The sequence below is a fragment of the Petromyzon marinus genome, unplaced genomic scaffold, assembly GCF_048934315.1.
Source record: "Petromyzon marinus isolate PM22_M1 ecotype Great Lakes invasive population unplaced genomic scaffold, UKy_Petmar_22M1.pri1.0 PM_G_Scaffold_49, whole genome shotgun sequence".
Taxonomy (NCBI): domain Eukaryota; kingdom Metazoa; phylum Chordata; class Hyperoartia; order Petromyzontiformes; family Petromyzontidae; genus Petromyzon; species Petromyzon marinus.
In genome coordinates, this window is record NW_027423001.1 from 535,426 (window position 1) to 547,596 (window position 12,171).

Sequence of the window (12,171 nt, forward strand, 5' to 3'; positions counted from 1 at the left end):
TTGCAGTCACGAAAGCTTTAAATCGAAATGCATTCCTAAAATCTTTCGTGACTGCTAGGATCCTACACCATCAATAGGTAAACTCCCCCTCTCCCCCCCCCCCCCCCCCGCGCCAAACGGCAAGTCCACCGGCACGTACACCACCTATTTTCTAAAATCGGCCAATCAAATGCTAATTTTTATGATAATTTCTTTGTCAGAACACCTTGTTTGCTCGCACACAGTTTAAAGGTCCGCAGTCTGAGCGTGGTTGTGTTTCGCTAAATTCTCCTGTTTGATTTGTACTAGGTGCCTCGGTGAATGTATATGCTCTGACTTTAACATAGCTATTTCTGTGACCAGTTACAAGCTAATCACTCAGCTATTTCAATGCTAAATTCTATGCTAATTCCTTTGTCAAGGGGTGCCTCTGCGGATGTGTATACTTTAACTTAGCTATTTCAATGAGCCATTTCAATGCTAAATTATATGCTAATTCCTTTGTCAAGGCGCTTTGTTTCTTCTCACACAGCTTAAAGGTCGTGATCTGAGCGTGGCTTCTCCCACTCCAGCGCTGTCCTCCAGACAGTCTCGTCCCTTCACCTGATGAAGGCCGCTTGTGTTGTGGCCGAAACGTCGTGATTTTTTGTTATTTTATTTTCATCTACGTGACTTTACCCAATAGAACCAAAGAGTATGGATCCTAGCAGTCACGAAAGATTTAAATCTAGAAAAGGCACAGTACTGCTTATTATCAAGGCTATTGTAAATTTGATTCAAAGAGTCTAATGCAGCAGATGTGGTGCTGGATTTTTTCCAGAACCCAGATTGTTTTAGATCTAGTATATTGTTGGTGGACAGGAAACTGCTAATTTGGTAGTTCAAAAATTTCTCAAAAATTTTCATCAATGGGGACAAAATTGAGATAGGTCGGTAGTTATTGGGATCATCTTTAGGGCCCCCTTTGTGAAGTGGACGGACATAGGAATGATTCCATTCTAGAGGAACTGATGCTTCTTTGATGGACAGGTTGAAAATATGGGCTATAGGTTTGTACATTAGGTGACCAACAGTTAGTAGAGCAAAGACGGGAAAACTATCTGCTCCGGTAGAGGAGGACCCTTTGAGGTAGGACAGTTGTTTCAGAACATTACTTTCGTGGATTGGTTGGAAACTAAATTCGTTTAATGTTTGGACAGGGGTGTAGGAATTTGCAGGAGCAGGGGTGACTCCCAATACATTATCAAAAAGATTACCAGCTTCAGAAAAATGAAGGTTAAAATTGTCAACTATTTTTTGGGGATCCCCATTTCGGTGAAGCTCAACGGGCAGATTTTCTGTTTTAGATGCCTTTTCGATAGATTTGATTGTTTTCCAAAAATCCTGGCATTTCCATGTGATTCCAGGAGAGTGGAGGAAAAGTAGGCATTTTTTGCATGTCGTATTTTTTTTACGCATCTATTCCTTAAAATCCTGTATTCTAGCCAGTCATTTGCCAAATTACTTTTCTGAGCACATGCCCAAGCCTTGTCCCTAGTTTTCATGAGCTTTGTAATCAAAGGATCATACCATGGTGGGCGGTTGCCTTTAGTTTTAAATCTAACCAACGGAGCATGTTTGTTAAGAATTTGGAGAAATGTGTACCTGAAAGTCTCCCAAGCCGTAGTCAGGTTGGGGATATCACAGACCTTATCAATATCCGAGTGAAGCACATCATTAGTAAATGCCTGAGAGCTGAAGTGCCTCATAGAGTGCTTCTCAACAATTTTAGGGGGGGCTTTGGGTCTGGCTGATGATCTCACACCAAAAATGAAGGAGTGATCACTAAGGTTATTACCCAGAACACCAGTCAGTGCGAAATTGTGAGGGGCATTTGTCAATAGGACGTCAAGCAGAGTTGACTGTCCCGGATTTTTTAGGTTGGGTCTTGTGGGGACATTTATTAATTGAAACATGTAAAATTCATCTGTAAAATTTGTGGCCACGGCCAGCGGGTTTAGCCAATTCCAATTTAGATCACCCACTAAAATAATTTCACCTTTAGGGACGCCCCCAAAAAGCTCTCTCAGTGCCGATGCAGCTTCAACATCCTTCCCACAAGGCGGTCTATAGCAGCACACTACCAATATCTGTTGATTATTTGGGAGAGTTATTCTGAGAGCCAGACCTTCAAAGCAACATTTTTTAAACAAGGAGTGAGCTGGTGAACATGCAATAGTGTTACGAGCATAGATGGCAATTCCACCTCCTTTAGATCCTCGGTCAAGCCGAAAAAGGTTGTAGTTTTCAATCGTAATCTGCAAGTCATTGACGGCAGGAGTGAGAAATGTTTCTGTTAGGCAAAAAATGTCCGGGTCAAGATTTGCCACTTCTAGTTTTAGTTGACTTAATTTAATCACAAGCCCTCTGATGTTGACATGTAGAACACCAACACCTTTCCTGCCAGAAAAATCTACAGAATTATACTAGCTCTTTTCATTTGGTCCAGGATGAAGCTCAATACCACCCAGAAATAAGAAAAGTAGAATTAACAGTTTGCATAAGTATTTTCTGTGAAAGGATGAAGAGCGGCGAACCTTGGACGAATAGCAGCAGCTCGCAGATGGTGTTATTTTTAAGAGCAGAATGAAGTTTGGAAGGAGTGCTGGTGAAGTAATGGGACAAAGATAGGGTTTAAAAGGATACAATGATGGAGTGTAAAAGTGTCTATGAGCTGTTTCATTTGCAGGTGTAGTGGCAAGTCGAGCAACAAGTATTGACGCAAAATAACGAGGGTAGCCGTTTGTAGAGTTGAGTGGGGCACTAGATATGGCCGGGAGGGACAGCAGTAGGACACACAGCAGGAGAATTGCCATCTCTAAAATATCCGGGTATACACAGATTTACACACAAGTGGAATAGAAAAATATATATACTTGTAGGCCGAGCGTGAGAAAAACGTCTTGCCGCACTCGTCATACATGCACGGCTTCTCGCCCATGTGCTAGGGTTTAACAGCACCCACCCCCCTCTCCCAGACAGCAGATTCTTGGCTGTTGTGGGCTCGGCTGAAAAACGCTTGCACCGCCTCCTTTCCCCGCCGCAGGATGGTGCTCGAGTTAGCCCTCCTTGAGCTCAGCCCACGACTGGAATGTTGTTTCTTGGCCTCTCGTGTCTCTGCTGCCCGTCCAGACGGCCCCAGTGAAGCCCACACAACCCTTGGCCGTCTCGAACGATCTCCGTGAAGTTGTCCAGGATGGAGCGCACGTCGTCCTTGAGCCGCTTGTTGAATGACTGCAGCAGCGCCTCCTTGCTCTGGGGCAGCGCCCGCGACATCTCGGGGGAGCAGTGGACGTAGCACGGCATTCCCTCAGGGCAGCAGTGGATGGAGCACAACCCTGCCTCAGGGCAGCAGAGGAGAGAGAGTCTGGCTCCCTCACGGCAGCGGTGGAGATAGTGCGGCTCTCCCTCAAGCCAGTAGTGGAGAGCACGGGGCTCCCTCCGGCCAGCAGTGGACGGGGCACGACCCTGACTCAGGGCAGCAGTGGAGAGAGCACGGCTCTCCCTCAGGGCAGCAGCGGAGAGAGCACGACCCCACCCCAGGGCAGCAGTGGAGAGAGCGCGACTTTCCCTCAGGGCAGCAGTGGACGGAGCACGCACTAGGCCACTACAGTAACTGGAAGCCCACGGCCCCACCCAGTTACGCCCGCCGGGAAAATGCTCATTTCTCTCTCTCTCAACTTTGCACTCCGAACGTCGTGTTGTTGTATCGTTCGTGTTTGGGTAGAGAGACACGGGGAAAGAGACACGGGGAGAGACACGGGAAAGAGACACGAAGAGACACTAGGAGACATACACGGGGAGAGAGACACGGGGAGAGAGACACGGGAACGAGACAGAGACAACTAGGATACAGAGACACAGAGAGAGACACTCAACGTCGCGTGTAAATTTGGAATGCTCCTTGCTGATTCACGTCTGGATGTTCACAACCAAGGGTTGAAGCAAGCCTGACCACCTGTGGCGCCCCTCACAACCATTTGCGGCCTTGGGCCAGGAAAGTTACGAAAAAAATTGCACACGAACGACACTTCCACGCAAGTACCCGATGCTCCGTTTTGAAGTTTGAAAATGAAACAACTTTTAATTGTATTATGTCTTGAATTGTATAATTGTATTTCCTCATTAAAAGCTTATTCAATGAAAAGGACATTTCGTGTGAATTTTCTCTCGTCGTTAAGTAGACAATGGCCTTGCCGGGGGTTCGGTTCGATGCGGACTTTCACCTGGTTGGGATTGCGGGGTCGAGATGAGGCGACACGGAGCGGCTGGCCGTCTGCAGATCGATTCCAACGTAATCGAGCGTCTGTCCCTGTGCCTCCGTCGTTGGTACAGGGGGTGCGTGTCTCCGTTGTGGAGTTTCTGGATAATGTTTGGAATTAACCCAATTTTGACCGTGACACCAACATGCAATGACCTGTGCGTTGTGAATGACGCAACGTTATGTTTTACATCTGCCGTTTAGCAGACCGCGCATATTGTGGTGAATGTTACTGAGGTAGCCAGGTGTGCCTGTCGGATTTTAACCTTGAACCTCTGCAATAAATAGAGAATGTGCTACCATATTCTTGATTCTTTCGGAACAGTCACGTGAATAGAAAACAAAAAAATAAGAAAATTGGAAAATAATAAATTGATGAAAAGATGCCCATTGGTCGACTGAGATGACTGTGCCCCCCACAGTGTACACACACAGTGTACACACACACAGTGTACACACACACAGTGTGTATACACACAGTGTATACACAGAGTGTACACACACACACAGTGTACACACACACAGTGTACACACACACTGTACACACACAGTGTATACACACAGTGTACACACACACAGTGTACACACACACACAGTGTACACACACACAGTGTACACACACAGTGTACACACACACAGTGTACACACACACACAGTGTACACACACAGAGTGTACACACAGTGTACACACACACACAGTGTACACACACAGTGTACACACACAGAGTGTACACACAGTGTACACACACACACAGTGTACACACACAGTGTACACACACACAGTGTATACACACAGTGTAGACACACGCACACAGTGTACAAACACACAGTGTACACACACAGTGTACACACACACAGTGTGTATACACACAGTGTATACACAGAGTGTACACACACACACAGTGTACACACACACAGTGTACACACACACTGTACACACACAGTGTATACACACAGTGTACACACACACAGTGTACACACACACACAGTGTACACACACACAGTGTACACACACACACAGTGTACACACAGTGTACACACACACAGTGTATACACACACAGACAGTGTACACACACACAGTGTACACACACAGTGTACACATACACAGTGTACACACACACACACAGTGTACACACACAGTGTATATACACACACAGTGTACACACACAGAGTGTACACACAGTGTACACACACACAGTGTACACACACAGTGTACACACACACAGTGTATACACACAGTGTAGACACACGCACACAGTGTACAAACACACAGTGTACACACACAGTGTACACACACACAGTGTACACACACAGTGTACACACACACAGTGTACACACAGTGTATACACACACACAGTGTACACACACACGGTGTACACACACAGTGTATACACACAGTGTACACACACACAATGTACACACACACAGTGTACACACACACAGTGTACACACACAGTGTACACACACACAGTGTACACTCACACAGTGTACACACATAGTGTACACACACACAGTGTACACACACACACAGTGTACACACACACAGAGTACACACACACAGTGTACACACACACAGTGTACACACAGAGTACACACACAGTGTACACAGTGTATACACAGTGTACACACACACACACAGTGTACACACAGTGTACACACACAGTGTACACACACACAGTGTACACTCACACAGTGTACACACACACACAGTGTGCACACACACAGTGTACACACACACACAGTGTACACACACAGTGTACACACACAGTATATACACACACACAGGGTATACACACACAGTATATACACACACACAGTGTGTACGCACACACACTGTACACACACAGTGTATACACACAGTGTACACACACACACATTGTGTACACACACAGTGTACACACACACACAGTATACACACAGTGTACACACACACAGTGTATACACAATAATGTCCACGTTGTTGTAGCTGAGCCCACGCATCCAAGCGAGGGAGCAATGAAAATGAATCTAAATCAACTTAAACTCCAATCCCGCTCTGTGACGTCACCACTCAGCATTACTTCATCGGCGTGAAACGCCAGGGGGAGGTGTACCTCGCTAGTGACGTCATGTCACCAAGGTATTCCACCGCGCTCTTGCACGTGACGTCACCTCCGCTTGGGTCACTGACGATATCGTTCCAGTGCTAATCCTTATTTGGGCAAAGCTACGCCCAGTGACGGCAACTCATTAACATAATGTGTTCGTTAAAGCCGTCGCGAGTTTATTGCGACGGGTTCAGCACTCACGACGTAACGGACGGCAGCATTATCATTATTAATTCATTCTCTAATTTATTTATTTATGGAGCCGCTCATTGTGGGAGGAGCGTATCTCGTGCCCCGGAAGTCACGTCACATCACCTGCTGCTGCGTGACGTCACGAGGTAACAGGAAGCTATCGCTTCCTGCACTGAAGTCCAAGGTGAGAAATTCTCATTGCGATTGTGGTGGTGGTGGTGGTTGTTGTGGTGGTGGTGGTTGTTGTTGTTGTTTACCAAGGTAGAGCCTCTCTCTCTCCCGTAGGGATGTCAGTTGAGTAGCAGCGAGCATGGGAATCGATGTCCAGGTTGGAACTTTACAACGCGGGGCCTAGCCACGCGGGGCCTTGCCTCCTACCCTCGCCTGATTGCATTCACTTTAATTATCTCTCTTAAGTTTAATTTGTCTTCACCCGGCTCGCCACTTTGTAACTTTGTTTTATTGTAAATATTCACGCAGTTTTTATTTTCTTTTGTTAGCAGGCCAAGCCCGCTTGAGCTGCTATACCGCTCTTGTTATCAGAAGCGACCTGCCCACAACAACACAAGGTGAGGCTTTGTCAACGTGTGTGAATGTTTTGACTTAAAACTTTGATGACTGCAGGAATTAATATTCTTGGTTCTTTCGGTAAAGTCACGTAAATAGAAAATAAAATAAAAATAACATAATTTTTCTTTTTTAAATGAAGCAAAAAACCCCACAACGTTTCTATGGCAACATTAATGTTGAAGATGCGAGTGCTTACAGGAATATTTATGACATTTGCCCTCTCATTGCGTGCCATGACAGTGCTGTTTGCACAGTCACACGTAGTCACTGTAAGATGATTTTCTTGGTCGTGTTTTTGTTTTTTTGCTTGTTGTGGTTGCACCCGATTCAAGAGCCGAATGGCTCACGGGACTATAACCAAAATAAATCAAACTGAAAATCAAAAAAACTGAAACCGTTTGATGAATTTGGGAAAGTTTTTCACTGCATCTCCAAATATCTATAAAAGGCAAAGTTGTGATTGTGTGTGTCTGTTCAAAATGTTTAGCGTACTTCCCGACATGCAACAAACTGGAAATTTGCCATGTGGGTACTTTCCAGACTGTACACCATACAGACATTATACAAATACACTTTTGTGTTTTTGTTGGGGGGGGGTGGGGAGCTCAATAATGTATAGATTTTTTGCACGGCAAGTGAGCTGTGATGTCAAATCTGTCACGTGACCCGCGCACGTGGAAGCGTAACGCATTGTAGTGTAGCGGTTAGCGTTGTCTGTGTGTGTGTGTCTGTGTGTGTGTTTGTGTGTGTGTATCTGTGTGTGTGTGTCTGTGTGTGTGTCTGTGTGTGTGTCTGTGTGTGTGTGTGTGTGTCTGTCTGTGTGTGTCTGTGTGTCTGTGTGTGTGTGGAAGCGTAATGCATTGTAGTGTATCGGTTAGCGCTACGCTACGCTACGAACCCGGCAACCCGAGTTTGATTCCCGCTCACGGCCACCACCGGTGATGATTAATTCAACTACTTCTGGGCCTCCCCTAGGTCGACTCAGCCTTAAACGAGTAACTGTTGTGGTGTGAACATCGCCACTGGGGAGACAAAGGCGGCCGGACGTGGGGATCCAAGTCCCGGGCGAAGCCGGGTAGTGCAGCTAGTCATGAATATATGAATGAATATAGACGTGTAAGTCACGTGTGACTGTATATATTAATTCCTCCATGGCTCGATACTGATGTGTCGATGGTGTGGATATTCTTATTTTCTGTCTGCAGCTGACGCTGGTCTGATGGAGCAAAGGCAGTCAGCACAGCAGCTCGGTACGACAAGTCGACAATGCGACCAGCGTGCATACAGCACGGATCGGACTGGAAATTTGACACAGCACCAGAGAACTCGCACAGGAGAGAAACCCTTCAAGTGCACTGTGTGTGACAAGGCATTTTCAGATTAATCGACTCTTAAAAAACACCAGAGAACACACACGGGAGAGAAACCCTTCAGGTGCACGATGTGCGGGGTGGCGTTTACACAGTCATATAATCTTGTAATACACCAGAGAACACACACGGGAGAGAAACCCTTCAAGTGCAGTGTTTGTGGGAAGACATTTTCAGGTTCATTTGTTCTTAAAACACACCAGAGAACACACACGGGAGAGAAACCCTTCAAGTGCAGTCTGCGTGAAGGCATTTGCACAGTCATCTGATCTTGTAAAACACCAGAGAACACACACGGGAGAGAAACCCTTCAGGTGCACGATGTGCAGGATGGCGTTTACACAGTCATGTAATCTTGTAACACACCAGAGAACACACACGGGAGAGAAACCCTTCAAGTGTCCTCTGTGTGGGAAGGCGTTTACACTTTCATCTACTCTTGTAATACACCAGAGAACACACACGGGAGAGAAACCCTTCAGGTGCACTCCGTGCGGGAAGGCGTTTGCACAGCAACCACATCTTATAGAACACCGGAAAACACAGAAGCATCAGAAGATCCACAAGGAGTGGAGTCTGAAATCAGCTTGTGAAAGTCAAAGTGCCACAATAAGCCCATCCCTCTTGAAACAAGACCCGGAAGAAAATCCCAGCTTGGACACTTTTAAAGGTATCGAGGTGAAATATGAAGAGGTGATGGTGAAGAGGGAAGAAGTGAAGGTGAAGAGGGAAGAAGTGATGGTGAAGAGGGAAGAGGTGATGGTGAAGAGTGAAGAAGTGAAGGTGAAATGTGAAGATGAAGATGAAACTCTAAAATGGGACCTTCACATCGATGGAGGCAACGTGAAGCAGGAGGAGAATTCTGACTGTGAGGCAGAGCAAGGCAACTCCCAGCAGTTTGTGGAAGTGTGGGTGGACTTCCTCCGAGACAATACAAAGTCAAGTGGAGACCCGGTAGATGTGTAAGCCAGAGACAATGTCGCTACAATAGATGCACCTTTGTCACAGGCCTTTAATGACAAGAATGTGAAGTTGAACACTCTGCTCCTAGGTTCATCCTGCAGAGTAAGAGCGGCCAGTCTTTGTGGACCTGTGGGTTGGGTCAATCTCTCACCAGGAGTGAGAGACAATAAGCCCCCAAGCATTCACTATGTTATCATAATAATTGCATTTACACGGTGCTTGCTTAACTGCCTCAGCACCTCGGAGTTTTGTACCTCGTCTGAAGCACTCGAAGAGCATCCCCAAGTAGCAGCTGCCCCTGTGTGGCACAAGGTGGTGGCCCTGCACCAGCCTGCATGTGGACAAGAGCCTGTCAGTAGGGGGCGATGATTGATGCGTCATCTCAGTTGTGTCATTTGTAGGCAATCTTGATTCGAAGCTTTCGTGACTGCAGGAATCCACACTCTTGAGTTCTTTCGGTAAAGTCACCACGTGGGTAGAAACATAACAGGTCACGGCGTTTAGATCACAACACCAGCAATCGTCATCAGGTGGGACAACCACAGCAAGAGAAACTGCTGAAGTAGTAGGCGCCTACTACTTCAGCAGTTTCTTCTTATTGCTGCTGTGCTTGTCCCACCTGATGACGATTGCTTGTGTTGCCATCGAAACGCCGTCATCTATTATTTGTAGCGTATTTAGAATTTGCTACATTTTGACCCAGACGCCAGCATGCAATGGCCTACTCGTTTTGATTGACGCAACAATAGTACGTTGTACATACACTGTTAAGCAGACGGTGCGTATTTGTAAAATAACTTCTTGTTAATACGATGTAACGTGATGCAGTCAATTTCGCTGCAGTAATTCAATTTTGTTAATATGCCCGTCAATAATTTAGAATGAATACTTGTCTGATTGTGCGCGTGCATGTAACATTTTGTCTGAGGGTCACACATTGAATAAGTGATGTTAGGACAAAGTGTGTGTGTGTTTGGAAGTAACCTATACAGAGAACTCAGGTGAGACCCGTTGTTCTTGTGATACAGGTCAAAGGGTACTTTTGTGTTTCACGAAGCGTCTGCTTCTGAAGCAACTCATTGTCTTTGAAATAGGGAGCACGCTCGGATCATTCATCAGTTACAAGGCATACCACTTGAAAGTTACACGTATAGGAGGAGGTACATTGTCTACAACACGAATTGTAGTTTTATCTTACGTGTTGACGTAGATTTTGTCTAACAAGGACTAGAAATTCACCTTGCTGATTCACGTCTGGATGTTCGTAACCATCGGTTGAAGCAAACTCCACTGCTGTTGTTGAGACGCTGGGCACCAATAAGGGTCCAACACATTGACGGCCTTCAGGCCAGGAAAGTCACAACATTTGCACACGAAGGACGCATTCACGCAAGTACCCCGTGCTCCGTTTTGAAGTTTTAAAATGAAACATCTTTGAATTGTGTTGTGTTTTGAGTTAGATGATTTTATTTCTTCATTAAAAGCTTGTATCAATTTACATCTGGAAGACTTCATTGAAAAGGAGATTTCTTGTGAATTTTCTCTCGTCATTAAGTAGGGTTCGGTTCAATGCGGACACAAACAGTGTACACACAAACAGTCTACACACAGTGTACACACACACACACAGTGTACACACACAGTGTACACACAGTGTACACACACACAGTGTACACACACACAGTGTACACACACAGTGTACACACAGTGTATACACAGTGTACACACACACAGTGTACATACAGTGTGCACACAATGTACACACATTGTACACACACAGTGTACACACACAGTGTACACACACATTGTACATACAGTATATACACAGTGTACACACACAGTGTATATACACACTGTACACACACACAGTGACACACAGTGACACAGTGTACACACACAGGGTATACACAGTGTACACACACACAGTGACACAGTGACACACACAGTGTATACACATAGTGTGCATACACACAGTGCACACACACACAGTGTATACACAATAATGTCCACGTTGTTGTAGCTGAGCTCACACACCAAAGGGAGTGAGCAATGGAAAATGAATCTAAATCAACTTAAACTCCAACTCTGTGACGTCACCACTCTGCATTACCTCATCGGCGTGAAACACCAGGGGGAGGTGTACCTCGCTAGTGACGTCATGTCACCAAGGTATTCACCCGTCCGTCGCGCTCTTGAGCGTGACGTCACCTCCGCCAGGGTCGCTGCCGATATCGTTCCAGTGGCAATCCTTATTTGGGCAAAGCTACGCCCAGTGACTGGTGGCTCATTAACATAATGTGTCCGTTAAAGCCGTCGCGAGTTTGTTGCGACGGGATCAGCGCCCACGCCCCCATCGCTCGACATATGGGCCGGCCTCATTAACATAATTTCTTCAAATTTTGATTTAAAGCTTTCGTGACTGCAGTAATTCATATTCTTAGTTTTTTCGGTAAAGTCACGTTGAAGGGAAACAACATGACTTTACCGAAAAAACTAAGTATATAATTTCTTCAGTTACAGAGCCGCTCGTGGGAGGGAAGTGACGTCATACTACTTCCTGCTGTCGCGAGGCAACAGGAAGCTGCCGTGTGCGCGCTTGCACTGAAATCCGAGGTGAGAAATTCTCATCGTTGTGGTGGTTGTGGTTGTGGTGGTGGTTGTTGTTGTTGTTTACCAAGGTAGAGCCTCTCTCTCGTAGGGATGTCAGTT